This window comes from Bufo bufo, chromosome 10 (assembly GCF_905171765.1).
Source record: "Bufo bufo chromosome 10, aBufBuf1.1, whole genome shotgun sequence".
Taxonomy (NCBI): domain Eukaryota; kingdom Metazoa; phylum Chordata; class Amphibia; order Anura; family Bufonidae; genus Bufo; species Bufo bufo.
In genome coordinates, this window is record NC_053398.1 from 149,522,663 (window position 1) to 149,537,518 (window position 14,856).

At 44.2% G+C, this 14,856-nt stretch overlaps 1 protein-coding gene across 4 annotated transcripts in view; it reads left to right on the forward strand.

Moving 5' to 3' along the window:
* ZNF469 (zinc finger protein 469) overlaps positions 1 to 14,856 on the forward strand; it is a 456,265-nt gene that overhangs the window by 339,567 nt on the left and 101,842 nt on the right. Inside the window, exon 1 of one of the 4 annotated variants that reach the window (XM_040410641.1) lies at positions 5,020 to 5,139. The exons of 2 other annotated variants lie outside the window; for them this stretch is intronic. The gene's annotated coding sequence lies outside the window, so the exon portion shown is untranslated. Of the gene's footprint in view, positions 1 to 5,019; positions 5,140 to 14,856 lie in introns of those variants that run through there. One more of the 4 variants, XM_040410640.1, reaches the window with a different exon arrangement.

The following is a 14,856-nucleotide window of genomic DNA, read 5'->3' on the forward strand; positions in this document are numbered from 1 at the left end:
AAGTAAAGGAGACTAATATGCCTTTACAACCCAATAAATACTAAAAATACCAAATATGAAATGACATTCACTGTGCAAAGCTTCATTCAGCTGAGCACATCTGTGCAGCATATACTGAGCTTTCTCAGGCTTCTTGAAAAGACTGATGGAATATCAATTCAATCCTCACACAGCTGCCACCATGTTGGATGGTTGCTGAAGTACAGGGCATTGCTAATTCTGACGCTGACCCTACCCCAACACATCTATATGGAAATCTATTTGAGCCACAGCAACCACTATTGTAACCTAAACGGCAGCTACATCAGTATTTCACAGAAAGGAGGTTTCCAACATTTTCTAGGTCATGAGCCACACCGAATATTAAAGCCTACTAGAGATAGGATCAAAGTGATGCTTTTTAACTTGATAAAAACGGCTTATATTGGACGGGTAGATCATCCCAGAAATCGCCTGCTCCTCAGTGGAGAAGACCACTGTAATTACAGGGAGAGATCTCCTCTACAGTATGGGAAGGAACCATCACTAATGCTATTACTTGTCCCCACACTGAACAGATCGTGATTAGACACCATGATCTGCCAGCGGCAAACACTGGTTTTTAAACCTATTGAAAGATTGGGATTGCTGATGAAAGTGTTCATCGGGTAATCAGCAGCAAGAAGGTCACTAAGGCTGGGTTCAGACCTGAGCGTATTTGATATGCGCGTTTAACGCGCGTTTTTATGCACGTTTTTTGCAATAGTAAAGGCGCGTTTGACGCGCGTTTGTGTGATTGACTGCAGTGTCCTATGGCCACAAACGCACGTCAAAACGCCCCAAAGAAGCTCAAGAACTTGTTTGAGCGTAGGGCGTTTTTCAGCGCGTTCAAACGTGCTGTAAAACGCTCAAGTGAGAACCAGGGCCATAGGGAAGCATTGGTTTTCATGTGTTGAGCGTTTTACAGCGCGTTTGAACGCGCTGTAAAACGCTCAAGTGTGAACCCAGCCTAAGGCCTCTTTCAGACGGGAAAATGTGCGGGTGCGTTGCGGGAACATGCACAATTTTTCCGCGCGAGGGCAAAACATTGTAATGCGTTTTGCACTCGCGTGAGAAAAGTCGCGCATGTTTGGTACCCAAACCCGAACTTCTTCACAGAAGTTCGGGCTTGGGATTGGTGTTCTGTAGATTGTATTATTTTCCCTTATAACATGGTTATAAGGGAAAATAATAGCATTCTGAATACAGAATGCATAGTACAATAGCGCTGGAGGGGTTAAAAAAATAAAATAAAAATGTAACTCACCTTAATCCACTTGATTGCGAAGCCGACATCTCCTTCTGTCTTCATCTGATCTCTGTGCAGCAACAGGACCTGTGGTGATGTCACTCCGGTCATCACATGATCCATCACCACGGTAAAAGATCATGTGATGGATCATGTGATGACCGGAGTGACGTCACCACAGGTCCTGTTGCTGCACACAGCTAAGATGAAGACAGAAGGAGATGCCGGCTTCGCGATCAAGTGGATTAAGGGGAGTTAATTTTTATTTATTTATTTTTTAACCCCTCCAGCCCTATTGTACTAGGCATTCTGTATTCAGAATGCTATTATTTTCCCTTATAACAATGTTATAAGGGAAAATAATAATGATCGGATCTCCATTCCGATTGTCTCCTAGCAACCGTGCGTGAAAATCGCACCGCATCCACACTTGCTTGCGATTTTTACGCAACCCCATTCACTTCTATGGGGCCTGTGTTGCGTGAAAAACGCAGAATATAGAGCATGCTGCGATTTTCACGCAACGCACAAGTGATGCATGAAAATCACTGCTCATGTGCACAGCCCCATAGAAATGAATGGGTCGGGATTCAGTGCGGGTGCAATGCGTTCAACTCACGCATCGCATCCGCGCGGAATACTCGCCCGTGTTAAAGGGGCCTAAGGAATGTTACTACAAACTGCAGGACTGAAGCCACAAGTTGCTCCCAAGCTGGGGTGGATTGTTAGAGATCTTACAGGTAAAGGGGCCACTCAAGCCATCCTCACGGCCACCGGATGGGTACATAGCGATATAATGCTCTCTGCATTAATTAATGCTCGGAGCACCAGGTACACCAGGCTGGGAAAAGGAAGTTCCCTCCTTGTCACGGACGTTCCCGCGACAGGTGGCAGGAGATTGGTGGGACTGGCAACACGTGGTTTGATCTGACATGTTTTCCGTTTGGATCAAATGACGTCTGTGTTGTTTCTGGTGCCTGCCTCACCTTCTTTCCCCAGGTGTGGCTATTAGGGTCATTTAACCTTCTCTATTTATAGTTGTTTCTCCCACAATGCTGTGCGGTTTATAGCTTCTGTTTGGACCTTTGGATAGATTGTGGTTGGATCTCGGCTGAGTTCCTGGTGCTTCCATTGCTCCTTTAAAGTTAAGTCTTTCCTTTCCCTTTTGTATTTTGTTTGGGTTTTGTTTGGGTTCTGTGTGTTGCTTTCCCTATTGTTTGTATTAGGCCTGTGGAACCTGCACCCCCTGAATATAATGGAGACCATTTTGGTATTTAGTGTTAGGTTCCCGTCTTACTGAGATCGCCTTGACGTTTGGCAGACGGGCCCAAATAATTTTGTACAAAATGATTTGCCAAGCATCTCAAATTTATTAGCGTAGCATTTGCACCAGAATACCTTCTATTATTTTGGCATTATTGTACTTTATTGGTTTGCAGAGTGCTGTTGCATTGTATATTTTTTTGCCTATGTACTTTCAGCCGTGGCAACGCGCACCTGCGCACTAGATGTGCTGACTGAACCCCAATTTTTCTTGGATGTTTCCCTTAAGGTGGTAGTATTAAAAAACAACACTTTTCCTAGGGAATATTGAGTTATTAGAGGGGGTCCTTATCTCTGGACCTGAGTGAAATTGTCTCTTGAGGACCTGTCCTGTATTACACAGACATCTCTTTGATATGAATGGGCACTGTGTAATGCTTAATTCCCCCTGCAGGGAAAGTGAAGAAATACTTCTAGGTATCCCCACTGATTACGGCTGAACACTGGGGGACACTCTGTGATCAGCTTATTGTCAGGGTGGATAAAAATCTATGATTTAAATCAGATTTTTTTTTTATTTAAATCAGATTTTTTTTATATCTAAAATGCTTTTTGAGGGAAATATGTTACCATCCAAAGGTTATTCCATCATTAATAAAGATTTGTTTTTTAATTATGCAGAATAAGGCTGTATATGTTTAATTTTTTAAATAAATTCCATGAATCCATTCACAATGTCATGCTCTTCCAGAGGTTTTTGTAAGATTATTGGGCAGTTTCTCTGCCTACAAGATATTATCACAGATGCTTGGTTTACTTTTGCAGTTCTCAAAACTGAATTTGACTCAGCAGAGATCACAGGCCTCTTCTTCACAGCAAAAATGTTATAACATGAACAGAGTTGAGAAAAAGACCTTAATCCTAACTTCTACAAACCTATGAATACAGAATCAACCTAATCAAACTAATATGAAAAGTTGTTATTCTAAAAATCTTCATCAACTTGCATATTATAAGTTATACCAGCAAGAATTAGTCTTTATGTAGAAAACGGATTTAAATTAAGCCTTACTGTCTAGTGATTTAAATCGTGATTTAAATCAGTTTAATTTAAATCAAATCCACCCTGCTTATTGTCAAGAGACTTCTTAAAGCAGATCACCCCTTTAAAGTTCTGACACATAGGGGCTAAGGGGATTATCTGTAGGGGCCCTTATATGCAGGGCACAGTACTTCTAGAAGTCACATGTCTACAGCGCAATGCAATCAATCTGTTAATGTTAGGTACCAGCAGAAACTTCATTGGAGGCATTAAAAGGGTTTTCTGAGATTTTCTTTTCTTTACTGACAAACTATCTACTGGATAGTAGATCATCAGTATCTGATAGGTGGGGGTCCGACACCCAGGACCCCCACCGATCAGCTGTTTGAGAAGGCAGCGGTGGTCCTGTAAGCGCTGCAGCTTTCATACAGCTATTCCTAGGCTAGAGACGACCCGTTCATCATTCACGTGGCCTAGGAGCAGCTCAGCACCATTCAAGTGAATGGGGCTGAGCACGAAACCAATAACTGCCACTATATAATGTACAGTGCTGTGCTTGGTGAGCTGTGAGAAGGCCGCGGTGCTCACAGGAGTGCTGCTGCCTTCTCAAAACAGCTGATACGAAAGACCGGTCATCAGTAAAAAAAAATAATAATTTTCAGAAGAAGAGAAAATGATTACATGATGGAGGGCCAATAGTCATTGTGTGTGGATATTTGTACACCAGAATATAGTGTAACGGATACCATGTAGTTTGCAAAGGTTTTTGGTGTACTGGAAGGCAGCACACTTCATGATCACAATTTTTAGCGTGCTGTATTCTCACCATTTTCAACGGATCGCATAAAAAGACTGCAGTGGCTTACTTTGTGGTATCAAATCCCCTTCTATCTGACATGCTGGTCAGATATGCTCGACATGAGAATTCAGCCGTTTCAATTAAAATCAATGTCACACATTCTTGAAGAGCACTTGTAATTACATTCTGCCCACAGAACTGCTTCTTCTCCGACCAGTATCACTCCTTTGATCAGATGCCAGCTATACAGTAAAGGCCGACTCGTTACATCCCACTAAAATTCACAATCTGGTGAACATTTTTAACAGACTATCTTTACTCTGATCCACAGTTGTCCCATCTGGGAGATGTTTGGAAAACTGTAATAAATCCAGCTTCAAAAAGCATTTGCGAATGAATGCATTTGATAAGAAAAAAAGGAAACAGAGAAGGTGCATTAGTGGCACTTAATCCAAAGCAGCAGTAGTTACTGACAGATGACAGAAGTAGCACTGCAGCCTGGAGGAGGGATCCCAGGTTCAAGCAGCTGAGATGAGAAGGAGCTTTTTTAGCTGCCAGTGTCTGTAGCCTTCTCAGCACTGCTTGCTACTGGCTGGAGCAGCTGGAAAGGGCGTGAGCTGCTCTGCCGGGGACTCTGCTCAGTAATGAAGCTCTCAGTCTGCTCATACATTACTACGGAACTAGGATACTGCTGCTGGCTTTCAATCCCAATGATTGCTGACGCCGGAGGAGTGAGGCAGCCTTCATACATAGCATGCCGATGATGAGGTAAGACATCTCTGCTTCCTCATCTTTAGAACATTTCAGTGTGAACCTTTTAGTAAAGAAATGTGTGCAAACTTGTCTGCAGGTGATGATGGTATTGATGACAAGGACGCTTTAACAGAAAAGAAATGGCAAGGACAGCTGCTTAGATAGAGATGTGTTTTGTCAATCTCTTTTCCAGTAGCAGGAGTTGTAGTTGCATCTGGTAGGAGTTGTTTTCTGTCGGCACATAGTGTAAAGGGCAGCACATCTCGGACAGGCAGCGGTTCTGTGCTGGTAATGTGTCTGCATTCATTTTCATGTGCTTTCTTGCTTACTTGGACCCCAGTCTGTGTGCACAGTGCATGATTCTGGTATACCGGTCTTTCTTCTAGAGGTTAATTGTATGATGACCATGCAAACAGAAAATGAATTGTCTACTATGGTGCTGAGAATTTGTCTGGAATTACTGAGGACAACCTGACAGCATCTGCCAAGGGTCACCCTTCTTCAAATGCACCCTTTCCATACCAGGTGGATTCCCGAGGATTGGAACAGCGCCTATGTTATCACTGTCAACTCCAGATGGCAGATTTCAAAGCTGTCACTAGCTCCCCCGATTTCCTATTTTCAGTTACTCCAGTGCAGCTATACAGTATTTCCAAGGCTTTGATCCAGATTATTACTCCAAAGATTTCTATTTGAAATAAGTTCCGACGATGTGCTGAACATTAACTCATAAATGGGAATGTTGCCTCGAGTTGCTATGGGCGCGACATCTTTAAATATCCAGTCGTTTAAGTCATGTGATACCTAGAGAGATCTGAATGAATGAACACATGAATGGATGGCTCCGATTGCACACATAGCAGAATTAATGGACAAATATCGACATTTTATTGCTTCTCACAAACACGAAGATATCCAAAACCTGGGACGGCGTTGTCAGTTCTGTGCCTGTGGGCTGGAGAAGGGGAGTGGACTCGGAATCAGCTGTAGGGAAAGCAGCTGTCTTGTGAAGGGGAGTTCCTGACAGTACTACACTTAGGGGCATTCCTTTCCTCCTGCCGCAGTCTGCACTACTACTATTGTTAACCCCTGCAGCACAAACCGTTCAGCGATGCCTCCCCACCTGAGGACTGAGCACTGGCTTCTGGCCATTACACGCTGTACACTTCCACAGACTCCCCCACACAGGAATATTTGTGAATCTGGAAAGGAAGATAGATTTTTTTTTTTTGTCTGCTGGAACTGAGGGCCTTTTTTGTTTGATTTCTTCTGCAGATAATGACAGCAGTGAGCGGCGGTATTTAGACTGAGTACAGTGGGGCTATTCTCCAGGCACAAACTGTGCAATCTGCCAAGACAAGTACCATTCTCCCAGCAGTAATGGCCGGGCTATGAGACTGCAGGACACAACTTGGGCCTCTACTTAGTGGCCTTACTCCTACAAATCAGGTTATGATTTATCACAGTGGGGCTCATTAACTGAAGACTGGCAGAAGATCTCGCCAATTTATTATGGAGTGCATGCTGCTTAATAAACTTGTGGTATCTCCTGCTCTGTGCACCAGAAACCTATTCCAGCCAGGAGAAGGGGTACATTTCGGCTGCAATGAACCTCTTACAGCCCACTTGGCGGTGGCGAGGGTGCCAGAAAAGGGGAATGGTAACAAATTTTGTTGCAAAACAGCACATGACAATGTTTGTGAGATTTCTATGACAACATACCGGCACAGAACACCAATATGACCCTCAGGATGTGCTATGTAATGGATATATATGGATATATGCTGAGACTGCTGCGCCTCCGCTGTTCTAAAGCAAGAGTAGGTAGGCCCCTAGATGAGGAGGCTACGGGGGGATAAGTGCAGCCTGCCGGATATATATCGTGGGGCTCCTACTTCTGGTATTCACTGCTACACAAGGCGGGATGTGTACACTGGATGCTGTCACTGTAAGATGAGGCACTTAAGTGAATTCCCATTCACTGTTGGGCAGAGTAGACTTTGCGGTTTCCCAAATTTCAGACTGCTTAACTCTCAGAGAGCCTGACAAGCTAAAGACTAGTAAAATATTACACAGAAGCAGCTGTGTGCTACTTTTCCCATTTACCAAAAGTAACAATGTTACTCTGATATTATTATTAGAAGCAGGAGTAAAAAGCATTTAATGCCAGAATCTACCCGGCTCTCACACAGTAAATGATTTGGTGGCTCAATGTGGTGAAATGTATAGATACTGTACAAGAAGCTAACTTGGCGTCACAGGGCCCAGATGTACGCAGACTCAATAGATGGCGATGTGAGCAATTCAGAAATATCTCAGTTCAAAGTTATGCAGGGGAAACCGCATACACAATGTGGCATTACCGAACCACAGTCCGACACCATGCAGAATGGAAGCAACAGCATGGATCCCCATACACCCCTTGTTGGTGGCTATTCAGACCAATGCAGTATTGTCAGAGTAAGGCCCCATGCACACTAACTGCATTTTTAATCCGCATCCGATCTGCATTTTTTTTTTTTTTTTTTTTTTTTTCATTTCAATGGGACTGCAAAAAAATGCATACACTATGTCGTGTGCTGTCCGCATCCATATGTCTGTGCCGTAGTCCCACCAAAAAATAGGGTAGGATGTGCAGAAGGGGAAAATGCGGGATGCACACAGCCAGTATCCGTGTTTTGTTGACCCGCAATTAGCGGACAGCAAAATGGATATGGTCGCACGTATGGGGTCTAATGCAGTGAAGTGAACTGGTAATAGAGTAGGGATGCTCAACCTGCGGCCCTCCAGCTGTTGTAAAACTACAACTCTGCTGTAGGCTGTCTGGGCATGCTGGGAGTTGTAGTTTTGCGACAGCTGGAGAGCCTCAGGTTGGGCATCCCTGTAATACTCTAACGGCGGCCTCCTTCACTTCATGCATCCCTCAGATCACCAGAAATCACCTATTACTAGAGCAGGAGCCATGTTTGTTGATCTGAGTTGTCTGGTCATATGTTGGATAAGGTTTGCCTTTCTGGTGACTGCACACAAAGCACAGATTGCTCTGCTGTTCCTTATAGTCTGCTCTCAGTGCGAGCCGGGAGTTTTGTGGGATGAGAGTAATGTTTTTCCATTTAGCATTTATTTTTCCTCTCGTTGTTCCCTCTCTAAGAAATGAGGTGTTCTGAGGTTAGCTCATAAACTTAAGGACAAGCAGCAGAGTCTGGAGCCAGTCATAACACTGGACTCAAGTGCGCAGGCCTGACACACGTCATTCCGACTCCTGGATGGGAAGACTATACCCTGATACGTTACTGCAGACTAAAGAAGCAGGCCAGAATTTCCCTATACAGTGAAGCATATTACCATACAGTAATTAGGGGCTCTTCGGTACGCCTTGTCTATATCTGTTAGCTGATGTTCAATTTATAGGTTGACCGCCATCTTCATTCCTTTTTCTCCTCTGATATGTTTCCACTAATGCAGCCTATGATCCCCATTAGTGGGGGCGGGTCTTATTACACAGAGGCGGAGTCTCATTACACTGCACTTCCTCTGCTCTAAGGACTAAGAATTGCTGTCTCCTGCCTCCCAGTGCAGGGTCTCGATGCATACTATAGGTCAGGCAGCTTCAGCCTGTCTCCCCTGCCTCCTGCTTGTGATAGGTTTCTTCATGTCAGCTCATACAAGGAAGATGCAGCAAAGAGGGTTTTATAACCGTGTAGCTAATCATGTTAGGGACTCCTCTACTAGATGGGCAAAAAACAAACAAACAATCTCTTCATCAGGACACTATCCATCGGAGATCTACCTAGAAATAAGAAGGGTGAAGCTTGTGGGGAGGAGAGCGGTCTGAGAGCTGCAAGGAGGAATCTGAGAGATGATGATATAATCCTGTAGTTCACAGGAAGTCAGCCAAACAGGAGAGACTAACAACCTGTCTACAAAGGAGAGCAGCTCTGGAATGGTGGTCAGACTGGAGATCACAACTGAGCTGGGATTAAACAAATATCACTGTTAGAATACTGCTGGTGATTCAGCATTACATGTCCAAAAATAATCTAACAGAGTGCCTCTTCACATAACAGCTTTTCAGGTCTGCAGAAATGTATGATGAACTTCCAAAGATAAGGCAAACTTTTCATGTAGTTCTTATGGGTTCTAATAAGGTAGAAAACAGCAGCAGATACATTACCTGAGCACTTTTTTATTCACTTTAAATTTTTACTGTTTGTTGCAAAAATAGCATCCATCCGGCAATATCCTTCAATGAGTATTAGGTGACAAAAAAAAAGCGACTAAGGTCTATACAGGTGTCACTGGCCAATGTTTAAGGAGTCTGGGGATTTCAAAGATTAGCTCTAGGGTCATACATTCCAAAGAAGAATTGTCTTCTTTTTCAACAATCATCTATACAAGTACAGAGGCAGGTCACAATGTGAATAATTCAGTATATGTTTTCTGCCTTTTTGCTATTACATTATAAGGGCCCCAAAACGGACGGTTTTAGGTCTGCATTTCTAAAATTCTGCCTTCAGATATATCCTCCTATTTTGGCAATGACCCAGGGGCGTAGCTATAGGGGGTGCAGAGGTAGCAGCCACTACTGGGCCCAGGAGCATGAAGGGGCCCAAAGAACCTTGTGCCACATAAGACACACAAAGCACTGAGAGAAGGGGGGCCCACGCTGAACTCTTGCCTTTAGTTACGCCCCTGCAATGACCTGTACTTTACCTTCTACACTAGAATGCCATTTCCATGAGTATCACTGACACATCAGCTGTCAAGTAAAAGCTTCCACAGAGCTTGCAATCCAATTAATTTGTGGATAGGGTCAAATTTGAGAAACAGCAATTAAATCAGGGTTTTGATGGTTTACCTATAGCATGCAGGACTTACTATAAAATAAGGATGGAAACTACTTCCACATCTGTGTCTGGTCTGTGCCTCCCAGACCATGTCTGCAGTGTCTAGAATAGAGGAGCCTCACACTGCATGTCATACCATACACCACCCATGAAATTGAGTTATTTCACATAAACTGTACGCAGACATCCACTATAGTATAACCCATCTGATTACACTGCAAATGTTTGGATTTGGTTATGGTTTTTTCCCCCCAAGAAATTCAGTTTTAAATATCCACCTACAATTATCATCCACCCCATCATTATGATCTCCTTCCTGGTCTACTGCACAGTCCCAGGGCTATTTCATATCAACAATTGAAGGGGTGTAAATTTTGCGTCAATAGAATAGACTTACGGATATCAAGAAGGTGCAGCAGTACTTTTCACAGCACTCTTTCGGCTTTTATGAGCTTTGCTCGCCTTTTTTAGCATGCGGAGTACAGATCCCATGTATCTTCTATGGATCCACATTACACACCCTGAAAAGGCAGAGCAGACCCAATGAAAGACGAAGGTGTAGAGCTCTCTGAGAAGCACTGCTGCACATTCATGGTTTCAGCAAAGGTTTAGGTACCCTTTAGTTGTATTTTTTGTCTTTGCATTACTTATACATATACATATACAAATCTAATCACAGCAACAGCCAAAAGGCAAGTCCCAAGACTGATGACTCCCAGTGCTAAAGCTGACCCATCAGAGCCGGTGAAGTCACCGGCAACCCTGCTGGGCGGAAGCCTCCACCTAGCAATGTCCAAATGTAAACAAAAAAGCCTTTGTCCTGCGCGATCGATTCAGCACAGGGCAAGGGAGAGCTTTGGACAATGCTCATGTTAGAGGGGCCGGGGGGTGAAGGTGGGGATATGTCCGGGATCAGCTCTGAACCCGGACAACCTCTTTATGTTGGCTATGCACACTAAATCAACACCGGCCGAACGTGACAATTTTGGCAAGATGATCTGACAATCGTGTATGTGTGCACAACCTGTCACGCCCGTGTGTGGGAAGGAGACACCACACCAGACGAAGAAGTAGAGGGAACAAGGAACAAGACCTGAAAGCAAGGGAAGAAAGAAGGACACCTCCTAGTCAAATCCCTAGTCACAGTCCTGACTGGCTATCAGTATGAACAGACCCCAAAAGGTAGGCGAGTTCATACGCAGGAGTACCTAGAGTCCTAACTTACCCTATTAGACCCTGGCGATAGTGACAGGACTGAGACTACTTGTTCCTCCAGAAAGGAAGGACGAACAGAAGCCTCCCTCAGGTCTACAACAAAGGCCAGGGTAAAAACAACACACAGATAAACCAAAACAAAATGCAAAAGGGAAAGGAAACACTTAACTTTCCAGTAGCTATGGTAGCAATAGGAACTCAGCCAAGAACCAAACACCAGCAGACCACAGATACCACTGAAGCTATAAACCGCACAGCATTGTGGGAGAAGCAACTATAAATAAGGAAAGTTAAATGACCACAATAGCAACACCTGGGAGGTTAGAGGTGCGGCCATTACCAGAAACAACACAGACGCCTATTGATCCACAAGGAAACCTGTCAGATCAAAGCACGTGTTGCCAGTCTCACAGATCTTCTGTCACTCACTGTTGCGGGGACGTCCGTATGTCTCGGAACGTCCGTGACACAACCAAGCTGAACATACATGTGTATTGGGGGGGGGGGGGTTGGGTCAGTAGGAAAAGCTGTGTGTATTGTCATCTGTCTCTTCATAATCTGCCCCTAAACTAATGAATATGAGAAGTTTATTAGTAATGAGATTCACACTGCCCACTGTACCAATCACATTAGCTTGGTGAAATTCATCAATTAGGTATAGGAATTATAGTAATAAGGAGGTGTGTGAAATTGTGAATAATTTTTTTTTTTATCAAATACAGTTACTAACAAAGTTTTCTTTTAAGAACATCTTCGGGCCCAACACACACACAAGGTGATATCACAGTCTGCATCTCTACTCTTAGCATCCATCACAACCACACTGTATGTTGCCTGTTCAGCTCACATAGACCAGTACATCGGCTCTCACCTACCTCACCCAGGTCCAGTGTTACATGCCCATGCCAGGCAACCGGATGCTTCCTCCACTCCTGATCTGGCTCCTGTCCTCAACCACTACTCTGCTGGTCCAAGTCGTGGCTCATCTGCACGTCAAGTTGCTAAGGCAACGAACAGACCAAGATGACATGGGCCTAGTAGACTAATTAAATAGGAATAGTCCTCACCAGGACTGCTTGCTGATTGTAGCCCACTCCAGTCCAGACCTTGGCCCTGTTCCTGAATCTCACCTCTGCCTTATCCCTTGAATCGTTCATCTGGTACAGGTTGTTCTCCTCTTCTGACGTGTCGCACCCTGACCACTCTTGTGTGAACCCTTTGCTCTGTTCTTGACTACACTGCTACTGTATCAGAGCTACTGCCAATCTGTGACTATTCTGACAACCGTTACCAGAGGATCCTCAAACAGCACAGTTCATACTTCTGTGCAATGGTTAGGACCACAGCATCTCTTAAGCCTGTATTACACCTGACGATTTTTTGGGAAGAGGATTTCTATGAATGCTCATCAGCGATCATCTTGCAATGTAATACTGTCACCGATTGCCTGATGAACGAGCAAACATTAGTTCATCAGGCAATCCAAATCCTTTGACGTTAAAAAAAAAAATGATCGTTTGCAGCCTCAGATCGTGCTATCTAATATCAATCTGCCGCCAGCAAACCACTATACAGCATGGGGACGAGCAATGGCACAGCGATCACTGCTCCCCATGCTGTGGAGGAGATCGCTGCATGTAATAGCTACTGTCTCCTCTGCTAGTAAGCAGGCAATTGGTGGGTGGGAACGCTTCCCTCCTGTCAATTGTCTTCCACATCGAGCTGTGTAATACAGGTTTAAGACTCCGCAATGCCATCCAAACACCCCACAAATTCCGGCATTATTACACAGCCCAATGTGACAGTTGATGGTCGGCAGGGAAACGTTCCTTCCTGACAATCGCCTGCTCGCTAGTGGAGGAGATCGCTGCTATTTCACCAACGATCACTATGCCATCGCTCGTCCTCATGCTGTATAGTGGTTTGTCGGCGGCAGATCGTTATTAAACAGCACGATCTGAGGCTGCAAACAATCATTTTTTAATATGTCAAAAGATTTGGATTGCCTGAGGAACAAGTTCATTCATGGGGCAATCAGTGGCAGTATTATACTAACAGATTATATTGTTTCTGCTGAAAAATCTGCCAAGAATCAACTGAAAAATTTGCATGTGTTATATGTGGATTTGCAAAAGGGTGAAACATGCAGCATAAATTCACAACTGAAAATCCACATTGCAGGTGAATTTACGCAGTGATTTTTTAAAAATCTGTTCGACTGGTACTGAAAAACTATGCAGATTTATCACACGCAAGTCTGCAGTGTATCGGTCCTGTGTTAAAGATTAAAAGCTGATAGAGTCTAACACTAATTGGGGGATGTGATTTATAACAGATTCATGTCCTGGCTTAAAAACCTATTGTGTTCAAGCAAAAGGTGGAACAGCATAACCCTGGCATGTTACGGGGGTGGAGCAGGTTGTAAGGCAAAGCCTGTGGCTATGGAAGTGTATAGAGATAATCATTATCATTAGGATTACTCTCCTGAAAGCCTCCAATTTCTTCAAGGACTTATTTAGTTTTCAAGTTTCTTAAAAGACCATCTTGTCATCCTACTGTCAGTGCTGTGCATTTAATTGCCTCTCTGGGTCTGAATTGCAGTTTAATGATTTTTTTCACACCCAACCTAGAACATGTCCGGCTCAGTGAGGTCTGGATCAGGGACAAACTAAGTTTGGGATTTGAGAGGCCTTGTTTACAAGTCTCATCTGAAGACAAATCGCTCATCTAATAGGGCTGAGTGCAGTTACCTTGAGGAACACTTACAATGGTCAGCTGAATGTTCACTTATGACCCTTTACTTGACATTTCTTCTCTATGGCCTCATGCACAGGACCGTTGTTTTGGTCCGCATCCGAGCCTCAGTATTTGCGGCTTGGATGCGGACCCATTTACTTCAATGGGGCCACAAAAGATGTGGACAGCACTCCGTGTGCTTTCCGCATCCGTTGCTCTGTTCCGTGGTCCGCAAAAAAAAACATAACCTGTCCTATTCTTGTCCGTTTTTGCGAACAAGAATAGGCAGTTATTTTAATGGCTGTCTGAGCTGTTCCGCAAATTCTTCAGGCTGGCCGGTCTGTCGCCCTGTTTGTGCAGTTCTCCTGCAGCAGTTGACACAGCTGGGCACTACATCCAGCACAGCAGGGGTTATTAAGTGAGGAAGGCTCCCAGCTCTGGGCTGTGGGTGAGGAAAAGCTCCTGTTTATTGTTGGAAGGCATATTCTTTTTCCAGGCGAGAATCGGTAATCTCCAGCGTGCAGCCGCAATGTGCGTTGACTGAAGGTGAAGCCTTTCTTTTTCCTTTATACAGGGCTCTTTTGTAGCGGCAGGCTGACCCTTCTCCCAGCGGAGGGCAATGGGGGATGACAGGAGCAAGGCTAAACCCAGGGAAGGTATAAATAGGTTCCGCAGACTTCTTAACAAAATACTACCACAGGATCGCTGTTAAGATCTTTGTTAATACCCAGATTCCTGCCTGCGCCTCTGCATATCACTTCATCTGCTTATATTAATACTACTACTCATGCTCTGACCGTGTGAAGTACACTGTGAAGAGGCACAAGCGCTGAATACAAAGGGTTGATTCACATTCCCGACATCGATGAACTTATAAATGTAGTAAGGGCTTGTGATGCTGTGCGTTACAATCTGCACTTCTAGGAGACATTGT